Source organism: Poecilia latipinna, unplaced genomic scaffold, assembly GCF_001443285.1.
Source record: "Poecilia latipinna isolate Pla-1442-1.1 unplaced genomic scaffold, P_latipinna-1.0 Scaffold648, whole genome shotgun sequence".
Taxonomy (NCBI): domain Eukaryota; kingdom Metazoa; phylum Chordata; class Actinopteri; order Cyprinodontiformes; family Poeciliidae; genus Poecilia; species Poecilia latipinna.
Genome location: NW_015113264.1, coordinates 71,702 through 81,861, shown reverse-complemented (window position 1 = coordinate 81,861; position 10,160 = coordinate 71,702). Strand labels below are relative to the sequence as shown.

The 10,160-nt window shown below is 35.5% G+C and overlaps 1 long non-coding RNA gene across 2 annotated transcripts in view; it reads right to left on the bottom strand.

Annotated features, from left to right (window-relative positions):
* Positions 1–4,771, bottom strand: part of LOC106954355 (uncharacterized) — a 74,430-nt gene extending 69,659 nt beyond the window's left edge. For both annotated transcript variants that reach the window (XR_001426344.1, XR_001426345.1), the window contains exons 1-2: positions 4,639–4,771; positions 4,425–4,509 (exon numbers count right to left, since the gene is read on the bottom strand). This is a non-coding gene — a long non-coding RNA (uncharacterized LOC106954355). The remainder of the gene's footprint in view (positions 1–4,424; positions 4,510–4,638) is intronic.
* Positions 4,772–10,160: the final 5,389 nt, after the last annotated feature.

The window sequence follows — 10,160 nt, the reverse complement described above, 5'->3', positions numbered from 1 at the left end:
TCTTTAGAGTTTGCACCTTACACTCACTAATGGCTGTGACAATATTTTGAAACCTAAAATTGTTCATGAATAGACTTTAGCCTTTAATAGTTGTCAGCAATTAAGAGAACTTGCGATTTGCCGACAGAAGAAGAGAAACTAAATGTGACATAAATATCCAAAATAGAGTAGCTAACAAGACTTGTACTTAATTTTTACTGGAGGAAACCCAGTCCTACATTAGAAATCATAAAAGAAAATTTTGCAGATTTTTTTTTTTTGTTTGTTAATTTGATTTGTAGTCAATGTGCAAATTGGTAATTCCAACCCCTATTTCATGTAAACTAACTAACTTGCATTCTTAAGTCCTTAAGCTTTGCCTACGTGTTATGGAGAAAACTGAAAAAACGTTCAATTCTATAGTTTACGCAACTCGCATAAACACACTGGTTTACAGTGAACTACGTAGTAAATACATTTATAAGAGTCTGCTCCACTCAATCTCAAGCTATGGTTCTTTGCTAGGAAAAGGTGTATTGCTTCCTCTGGTTTGGTGGTCTCGATGACAGGAGGTAAACTTGGTTTGTGTCTTGTTCACAAGTAATGGTAGAATGGATTGGAAGATGGATGGACAGATGGTGGTTTTGTGTACATCACTGAAGACATTGATCTAATCTGTTGTGAAAAAAAAGAGTTAGGTCAAAAAGTGAAGATCATGACAGCAAGAACAAGATCCTGCCTACAACTAGTTGAAATGAGATTCCAGTGTAGGATGTACAGACATGGCTGTGAGACGTTCTAAAATTACAGGCGACCATGAAAAAGAACTGCTGCTACTCCATATTAAAAGGTGATTGAGGCTTTTAATCAAAGAATTTGCATATCTGCATGTGGAACATTACCATTAAATAGATGGGCCTTCAGTCATTGATTTACTGAAGATCCATATAAAACATTTCCAAGGATGATGCAAATTAATGCAAGAAATGTGTAGTGAAATATTCCTCTTTTTATCCCCCAAAACCTCTGACAAAATGGCAAAAGTACAAAAAGGTGTTAGAACACAACGAACAGAACCACTTTCTTCTACTTGCCTGTTCACTTATCTTAATTTACAGATATCTTTGTTGTGATCACAACTCACAGGTGGATAAGACATTTTAAAAGATACATTTTTGACATTTATTTGACTGAATTAATTTCTTTTTTAGAGTATTTCAAGTAAACATTTTGTTATAAAAATCCAAAGTCCTTACCACATACAAACTACCAGTATTCATTGTCTTCTTATTTTCTCCTATCTATACAGATTAGCAGATTTAACCTGCAAGACCTGCCCAAATACAGAATTGCTCTTTAAACTGTTAGAAAGCAAACTAGTTAGTGCACTCTTTTTTGAGTTACTGTTTCAAAAAAGGTGAGCATTATTTATTATACACATTTTTTTTTATCTATAAGGATTAAAATTTGAGAGCAGTTTTTCAAGATGCAAAAATGTGTATGGGTCAGCAAACAGGAGAAAGACCAGTGGCACACCTTCATTTTCTCATTGATTAACCCTGCTAATGTGCTAATCTAGCTTTGTATTCTTTCTCAGTAAAACACTAGCCTCATCAAGACCCAATTAGCTCCTTTGAAGCTCACGGTGATCCATCATAACACGATAGACACACTCATCTTTTCTCCTTAGTGTAGCAACATGCAGTTGCCTGCTCTAGTCGATACGCCTCCCTTGCAGAACTACTGCAGAATGGTGGTCTTCCTTCGATCAATAGCTAACAGAAATTAATGCAAGAATGAAGCTCACATACTTATTCATTAGTATGGGAGCTTCATAAAAATAAATATGTATATGGGATTTTGATACCAAAAACAAAACAAAAGTTACGACTAACTTTCACAGAGTGAAATTAGAAAAATTACACTATCAGCACTAAGGCAACTTTGGTTCTGTAGGCGTGACAGACAGTTTTCTGCTGTTTTTCCTGAGTTATCACAGATTTTCCCCAAGTCATTTTTACCAAGTCTAAGTCAAGTTTCAAGACTCTATTGCCTTCTAATATTAGACGTGTGCCATCCAATTTGTCTAAAACAAAATAATATTGAATTTACATCACTATAGTTAAGAGTAATTCAACTTATGAACATTTAACATCTTGGCATTTTTGGAACAGGAGTTTTGTTTACCTAATCAGAAATATGATATAGATATAAGAGACTGATTAATACCATTTAACGTTGAATTTGTGAATTAATCAAAAAGTCAGTGGTTTTATTTTTACGTGGTATTGTCTTCAATGGCACACCTGTTAATTCTCATGCTCACATTGTGTATTCCTGTACTATCAAGTGCATTATTTAGGTTTTACAGGTTGTAAGATATCCAGTAGTTATGTTAACTTCCAAAACCCCAGGGGGGAAATAAATATTTTTTATAAATCAGGTTTTGCTGTGGTGATAAAAAAATTATTGCAATTATTTTTTACCTCATTTTGTTTTAAAAGTTTGATATAAAGCATGTGTTTTTTGTTTTACATATTTATAAATACTATCAACATGTTGTGACTGCATAGCATGAGACAAAGTCTGAGAAAAAAAAAAAAAAACTGAGTTCCTCTGCCTCCTCCATGTGGTCCTAGAGCCATCTCCTGGTCAGCAACAACCAATCAGAGCCAGGAGGAAGGTCTTACCGCTGTCATTCACCTTCGTGTGCGCGCAATAACATGTATTGTCCAACTAGAAGAGATTATCAAGGCTACAGCGTAAGAGGAGGATCTGATAGTGATTGTATCCAACCAGCCCATTTAAAAACTGGTAGGAATTATTGCTGGATGTGAAACTGCTGAATCTAATGACTGAATGTGGAAAAGAATGAGACTTCTTCCACTTGTTCTAGACATATAATCAGTAAAAAAAAAATAAAAACCATACAGTGTCCTAACGAGACTGCATGACTGGTCAGAAATTTGAAGTGGCTGTGGTTTATGAGGAGATTATGTCATTCCCACTTTTCTGCTGACTGAACTTCCCAGGAGTTCCACACTTAAATTTATCAGTAAAGTATGAACTATTCTGGCCAGATTAAACAGTGTCCTTGTTCCACTTTAACTCAGTTAAAATAATGACTGTTGTGGAAAATATGTGCAGGCCTCGAGGCACTGAGGGAAAGTAATGGCTTAACTAGGGTAGAAAAACGAACTCTACAGAGTCTGCTATAAATGAAACAATAGTCTAAGTAACAGGTAAACACAGTAAAGCATGAAGCAGAATACGAGTAAGCACAAGGATCTTCTGTGAAATAAGAATGGATACAAAAGTAATCAAAAGCTAGCTGAAAAAAAACAGAACTAAAGTCTTTCAGATCACTATGCATTAAGATTTTAATAAATGATGCAAGCAACATATCATTCTGAAATAAATATAACATTAAATGTATGTAAGTCAAAGCTCCTTACAAAAGCCTGCATTTACCATAAAATAGTCAGCATTCAAATGACCTGCTGTGCCTGCACCACAGTCAGTTTTGTTGTTGTTTTCTCTTTCTACAAAAACTTTTTTCTTTCTTTATGACTATTCTTATGCAATGATGGTGTAAATGTTACCAAAATAATAGTGTGTGTTCTATCAGATGACAGTATCTGAATAAAATCTGATTTTAGTGTTTTTAGTCTGAACATGCTGAAATATCGCATCTCTGCGGACGGACGGACGGATGGATGGAGGTCTTTCTTGCTGCATATCAACAGTGCTACCAACTATTCCAATATGCAGCCCTGCTGAGACAAATTAACATCACCTAGTTCACCTTAAAACTTAAAGGGGCTCTGAAAGCTAGCTGTCATCTTTGTACCATGAAAGTAAGTTGCATCAAATTGTATGAAATTTGTTCCGGGTAACCAGCAAGTAAATAAATCAAAATGTGTGGGGCGATTTGCTGTTGTGATTTACACAAGAAACCTTGAGGTTTGAAATTATGGAAAATCTGATGATTATTATGAGTAGCACAGCATAGGACCAGCTGTGTTGTCAGTGGTTTTCCCTCTCCATCTGCTAACACCACAACTGAGATTACACACTCCCACTTCACTGGCTGTTACTTCCTGAAGACACATGCATGCACAAATTTAGACAAATGCACAGCTGTTCTTGGGCTGTTTATTTTTAGGACATTTGATTGATGTGGCAATAAGTCTTTCCATGCCTTGACAGTTGAGGCAAATTAAAAAGTTCAATATATGGAAATGGTATTCAAACAACCTTTTGTAGACTAAAATGTTATAAACTTTATATGAATATTTTAATATTTTCTGTTCATCAACATTTAAATTGAAATTTTTGGGATTTCAGTGTACATGCAAGTGAATATATTTATGTTGGTTAATATCTTTGGTCAGACCGATATTTCAAAAAGCCCATTACATTGAAAATTAATCCTATTGACTTACTTTCAGTTCAGTTGTTTTTTAGTCGTACACAACAGTTGAAACACTCGTCGAGGGGACTTCAAATCCAGGCCTTGGCGCCGGTATTCTGCAGTGAGATTGAAGATATGACCTAATTACTCAGATGAACATTGCGGTCCGTCACGAGCTGCGACGTAGCCATAAAATAAAGTCCGTGTCAACATGTAAGCACACAAACATTCGCACAACAACTTACTTTTTAGTTTCAGGTCAAACTGGTGCGGTGTTCCTGCCTCGGTTGTCATATCCATCCTAACTTGTAATTTTTAGTGTCAAACATTTTCCCGCTTCAGATTGTGGCGCACTGGGGAGAGAGTCACGTGATGGCGTGATGATGTCATCAGGACGTATTGGGTGTTTTCTATTAGAGCGTTGTATTTTTAGTCACAGGTTTGTTTATTTTTTTTCTAAGTGTTATGGTTATTTTATTTTGCATAATTTGATAAGAGTTTACTTCAGTTAGAAGTGATTTTTAATTTTTAATTTTTTATTTTTAACCTTCTTGTGGGCGGAGCCTTTGGCTATTAGACGGCTCTGCACCGCAGCGAGTCAGTCTGAGTTTAGGCTCCGACCAAATCACCTTGAAGGTGATGGATTCTTGCAGTGGAGGTAGTGCTGTTGTCTGTCTGTTTGTTTTTTTCTTTTTTAAACCTGCATTGAACGTAAATATGTTGTGTATCTTCATCTTTGCTCACCTGAACACAAGCACAATAAATATCACTGAAGTGAATTATGGCATTGGTCAATCATTTTTGTTTTGACCAAGTCATAATAGAGTTTCAATATGGATTTATTAAAGTGATTTAAAAATATTTCACAAACAAAACAATAACACAAATAATACATACAAACATATATATATATATATATATATATATATATATATATATATATATATATATATATATATATATATATATATAGTGCTCAAAAATAAAAGGGAAGATTTCACTTTAATTTTGTGTGTGGCTCCAAATCCAGGCCTCCATTGGTTAATAAATTTGATTCCCATTGATGATTTTTGTGTGATTTTGTTGTCAGCACATTCAACTTTGTACAGAACAAAGCATTCAATGAGAATATTTCATTCATTCAGATCTATTTGAGTGTTCCCTTTATATATATATATATATATATATATATATATATATATATATATATATATATATATATATATATATATACATTTTTTTACTGAAAATAGAAAACAAAAAAAAAGTTTTAAAAATGTAAATGACATCTGGTTAACACAAATATATGGTGTGCGATTTGAGAATTAAGCATCAAATGGTGGAACATTTTTAAATAAATTTTACAAACCAGTAACAAAAAAACAAAAACAAAACAACAATCATATCACAACACCTCAAAAATACTGATTTATCTTGGTTCTGCACAACATAGGAAGATAAAAATTATCCATAAAGTTAAAACCCAGTTTCAATAAAATCAATAAAATTGCACAACTAAACCTTACAGACAGTAAAACCCTGACATATCAAAAAGCACTCATTTGAGTCAAACTTCAGCTAACTTCATAGATAACAAGAAATGCCAGTGATGTAAGCGGTAGAGCATGAAACCTTGAACTAGTGTGAGTGAGCTCACAACAGCACCTGGCCTCCTGGGAGCACCGGCTAGAACAACACTTTCGGAGAAAGTGCTTTCCTTTTTATTTTTCTCCTCAGAATATTTTCAAATCACATTGCCAGTGGTTTGAAAAGAAAGTCAGCGGACAATAATGTCTTATTGGAAAGAAGACATTACTTCTTTCCAATAGCAATTTAGTTTCTACATCTTTCCTGATAGACATAAAGTCTTTAGATTCCCATATACTGTGAGTAGGAAGAAGAATAGCTCCTAAAAGGGAGATCTGGACATTTTCTTGTTTTAGAACGGTAACTAATTAAGACCAAACAATATCAAGATGAAAAAAAAAATAAAAAATTCAATTTATGATTTGTGTCAAACCGACCTCACTCAAGACATTAGTAAGCAGTGTTTTTATAAATGTGGGGGCTACATGCTGGTGGGGGGAACTAGGATTGCAATGTTTAGTAAGATGAGGGCTTATTGCTGCAGAAAAGATTTAAACTCAGGCTGACATTATGTGGTACTGGTTGGAAAAATACCACAATTAATGTTCTGAATTAACACATCTGTTGCTCTTTTTGGTATCCATCAGGACACATATACACAGAGGCACATAAACACATACTTTCACTCTCCTTTCTTATTGGTATAGATTCATTAAACTCCACATTTTTTCTGTTCATCTTCTTGGTTTTTATTAGGAAAAATGTTTCAAATTTTATTACATTTGGTTTTAGAGTTTTGTACAGAATAATGTGACACCTGGTAAGATGGTGTGTAGTGCTGCATTAGTCGAAAGCAGGCAAAACATTGTTTACTCACACAAAGTATTACAATTACTTGCCATCCTAAGAGCATTCCCCTCAGCTTCACACCCTCCTGTTTCATCTTACAGCCGAGGTATTTTTCCCTTCATTTAATCCACAGGCAATTGTTTCTCCTTTCTGCTACAGTAGACAGGGACTTGATGATTCCTGGTAAGAAGTGACTCTTTGCTCCTATTTGTTTGGGAGTAGAGGTGGTTCATACAAGTCTCAATTAATCCCCTGTATCCTACTTCCCCAAGGAGCAACTTCAACATCCAGGCATTCTGGGATTGACTGTGTTTTTAGTTTCTCCCTCAACACTGTCCTTGCATTGAAGCGTTAACTCTTTGCTGCTATCTACCAAAGCCAAGCTGGCACTTCAGAGTGTTGTGATCATAATGTTGGGGAAACACAAGCTTCTCTCTCCAGACTGACTTCCCATTTCAAATCCAGAACAACATGTACAATATTTACCTACTTTAAAGGCAAATATTTGTTTAAAGGAGGTTTCATTCTTCAGCACGCTGATATTACCAGTGCACTGATAATATCCAAAAGATATCAGCTTGTGCATCCTGATAATATGTGCCTAGGGCACATATTATCCTCAAGATGCACTGTTGTGAATGTTTTAGGTTTTTCTTTGCTTCAGCTCATGATTTTGATTGATGGCTAATTAACAAGTGTTGGCTGAATTGCACACTTCTGAATCTGGTCTATTAAAGCATGGAGACATCTAAAACATCAGGGCAGGGTGCTTTGGGGACCAGGGTTGGGAAACACCAACAATAAATGTGTAAATCATAGCATTCAGATTGATTCCACTTCTTATTTATGAACAACTGCGATAATTTACCTCAGTTATATGACTGAGGTCATTTCTCTGAGCACAGCCATGATGCTAGGCATTCCTTCCTTGGGAAAAGCTTGTGCATCCTGATCATACGTGCCTTAAAAATGGAGGAGTTTACATGAGGAGAAAATGAAGTGTTCTCCACACCACTGCCTACGATCTTGTGGATTGGGTAAGAGACCATATTGTCACCTTCCATAAGTCATTTCTTGCCAAAAGTGGTTTTGGCAAAAAAAAGAAAAACAAGCACCACCTCTTTTTTTTTCCCAAAAGATGTTTTAGACAAAAAACATCACTTTTGGCAACTTAAGTGATGTTGGACATTATTTTAGGAAGATGACAATATGTAGATCTTCTGGAAAATCTTAGATCCATCATCTCTTTAGCTCAGCTTCATTTTTTCTGGACTTCTCCAGTTGAACCATTGGCTCTGTTTAGCCATTGCAATTGACTTGGCATGCTCCTGTGCTTCTCCTCTTTTTCCCCCTTCTCCATAACGAGACGACTTGTTTGTGCTGGTGCGGCCAAATGCCACCAAAAGCATTTGGGATGAATATCTACTCTGACTGCCTAAATAATCCTCGTCTGAAATGGAAATCAGACTAAACATTGTAAAGTTCATTCTTTCTTCTTGTTGCCTCATGAAAAACTGTAGTTTTATATACGGACTCATAAGGTTTCATAAGCAGCATGACAATTCTTGGTCTGGTGCATTAAAACTCTAACTTACCTGTCTCATTTAATACAGGACTTGAGCAACGTGGATGTCCAAGTTACTGTTTCATTGCAAACATTTCAGTTTTTACCAGTTGCTAATGGGGATTTTGTAAATTGTGAAAGCCAACATGGATCTTTACTCTAAACTGAAACCAACCAACTTGTGTAAAAAAAATGTCTACTTCTTCATCAAGTTAAAAAAAGTCATGACCCCTGCTATGGTTTGCTTCTCAGATACCTGTTTGCAGTGCTTAGAAGGATGTTTCCCCTAATTACTAGCTAAAAGTAATCAGAGTATTTATACAACATATCATCATCATATTGTTAGAAATTAATTTTGGTAATGTTTTGATTTCTGGAGAACAGTATGTTCTCCAGAAATGTAAAAAAAATATTGCATTTGTTATATGGGTAACTCTACTTTCTTTTGAGCTCTTTATGGCATCACTGCATATCCATCAAAGTACCCTTTTTGAACCAATTGCATTGCAATCAGCCTAATTTAGTTTTACAGCTTAATTGCTCCTAAGGAGAAAAGAAAGAAAATAACATCCTTCTCTGGCAAGAAAGCCAGTTTGCGGAGTGTAGAGCCTATGCCGATGGTATAGAGCTGTGAATGACTGTGTAAACTCCTGTGAAGTGCCTATTTACACACCAGTGTCTCAGGGGCAATGTCAAATCTAATGCTGATTGAGCCTTGCCTCTCACACTCCTGCTTCAAGTTGACGGCATGCCAATGAGTTGGGCTTCAAAGTGTGTGAGAGAGGTTGAATAGGGATGTTTGAGCTGCAGAGACAGGAATGAAAGCAAGTCATCATTTGCCACATAAAATGATTGCTTTCTTTGTAATGCTAATATGGAAATGTTGGAGTAACTTTAAACTTACAGCATGTAATCCAACAACAAAATAGGAACTTTGGCAGAACAAGAGTTGCTTAAAGGAAGGTCCTTTAAATATTAGGACCTGTATTCTGAACAGCATTCACAGCTACATGCCGGATTTTGTCCAACAACATTCATAAGTAAATTTGCTTTTAACTTGGAAAATACAATGAAATGTAATCTCAGAAGAGAAAAAGAAGATACATATATGAAGGGACATGCACTGACAAACAAGTATTAGAAGAGAGGGACTGGTTCTGACCAGAGAACAGTTTTTCTCAGTGGCTTATTGCACTCAGATGCACTCAGATGCACAGACATTGGAGTATGTTTGTCAGCCGTCATCTAAACATGAGTCAGTTAATCTTAAAGATAAACGTGAGTCTTCCTGTACCACCATCAAGCTTAACCCTTGAAAGTGAGTTTTGTCTTCAATTATTATTCAATTATTATTGAACTATGCACTTGGAGGAAGAGTGAAGATCAGAGTCAACAAGAGTTTTAAAGGCAGTCTGATGAAGTAGCCTATACCTGGGTATTTTACTTAAGGTAAAGTACTTCTTGAAACAGAAACAATGGAATGGAAAGCTACAGTTTAAGATTTTTTGTTTGAATCTTGTTGCACTGATTGACTTTTGAGGAGAGTGACATTTTCATTTTCATGTTCCGGGTATGCAGTGTTCTTTTATAAAACAGATCCTTCTTGTCAATGCAAATTTATGTTACGTATGGCACACGGTTTGTTTGAAATATGACAATTACCTTAAGTGTAAAAATGCCAGAGAAGCATACCATGACTCAATATAAATAAATACTGTCAGATCCATGAATCACTTCACTTTAGAACCTTAACCTTGTCCTTTTTAT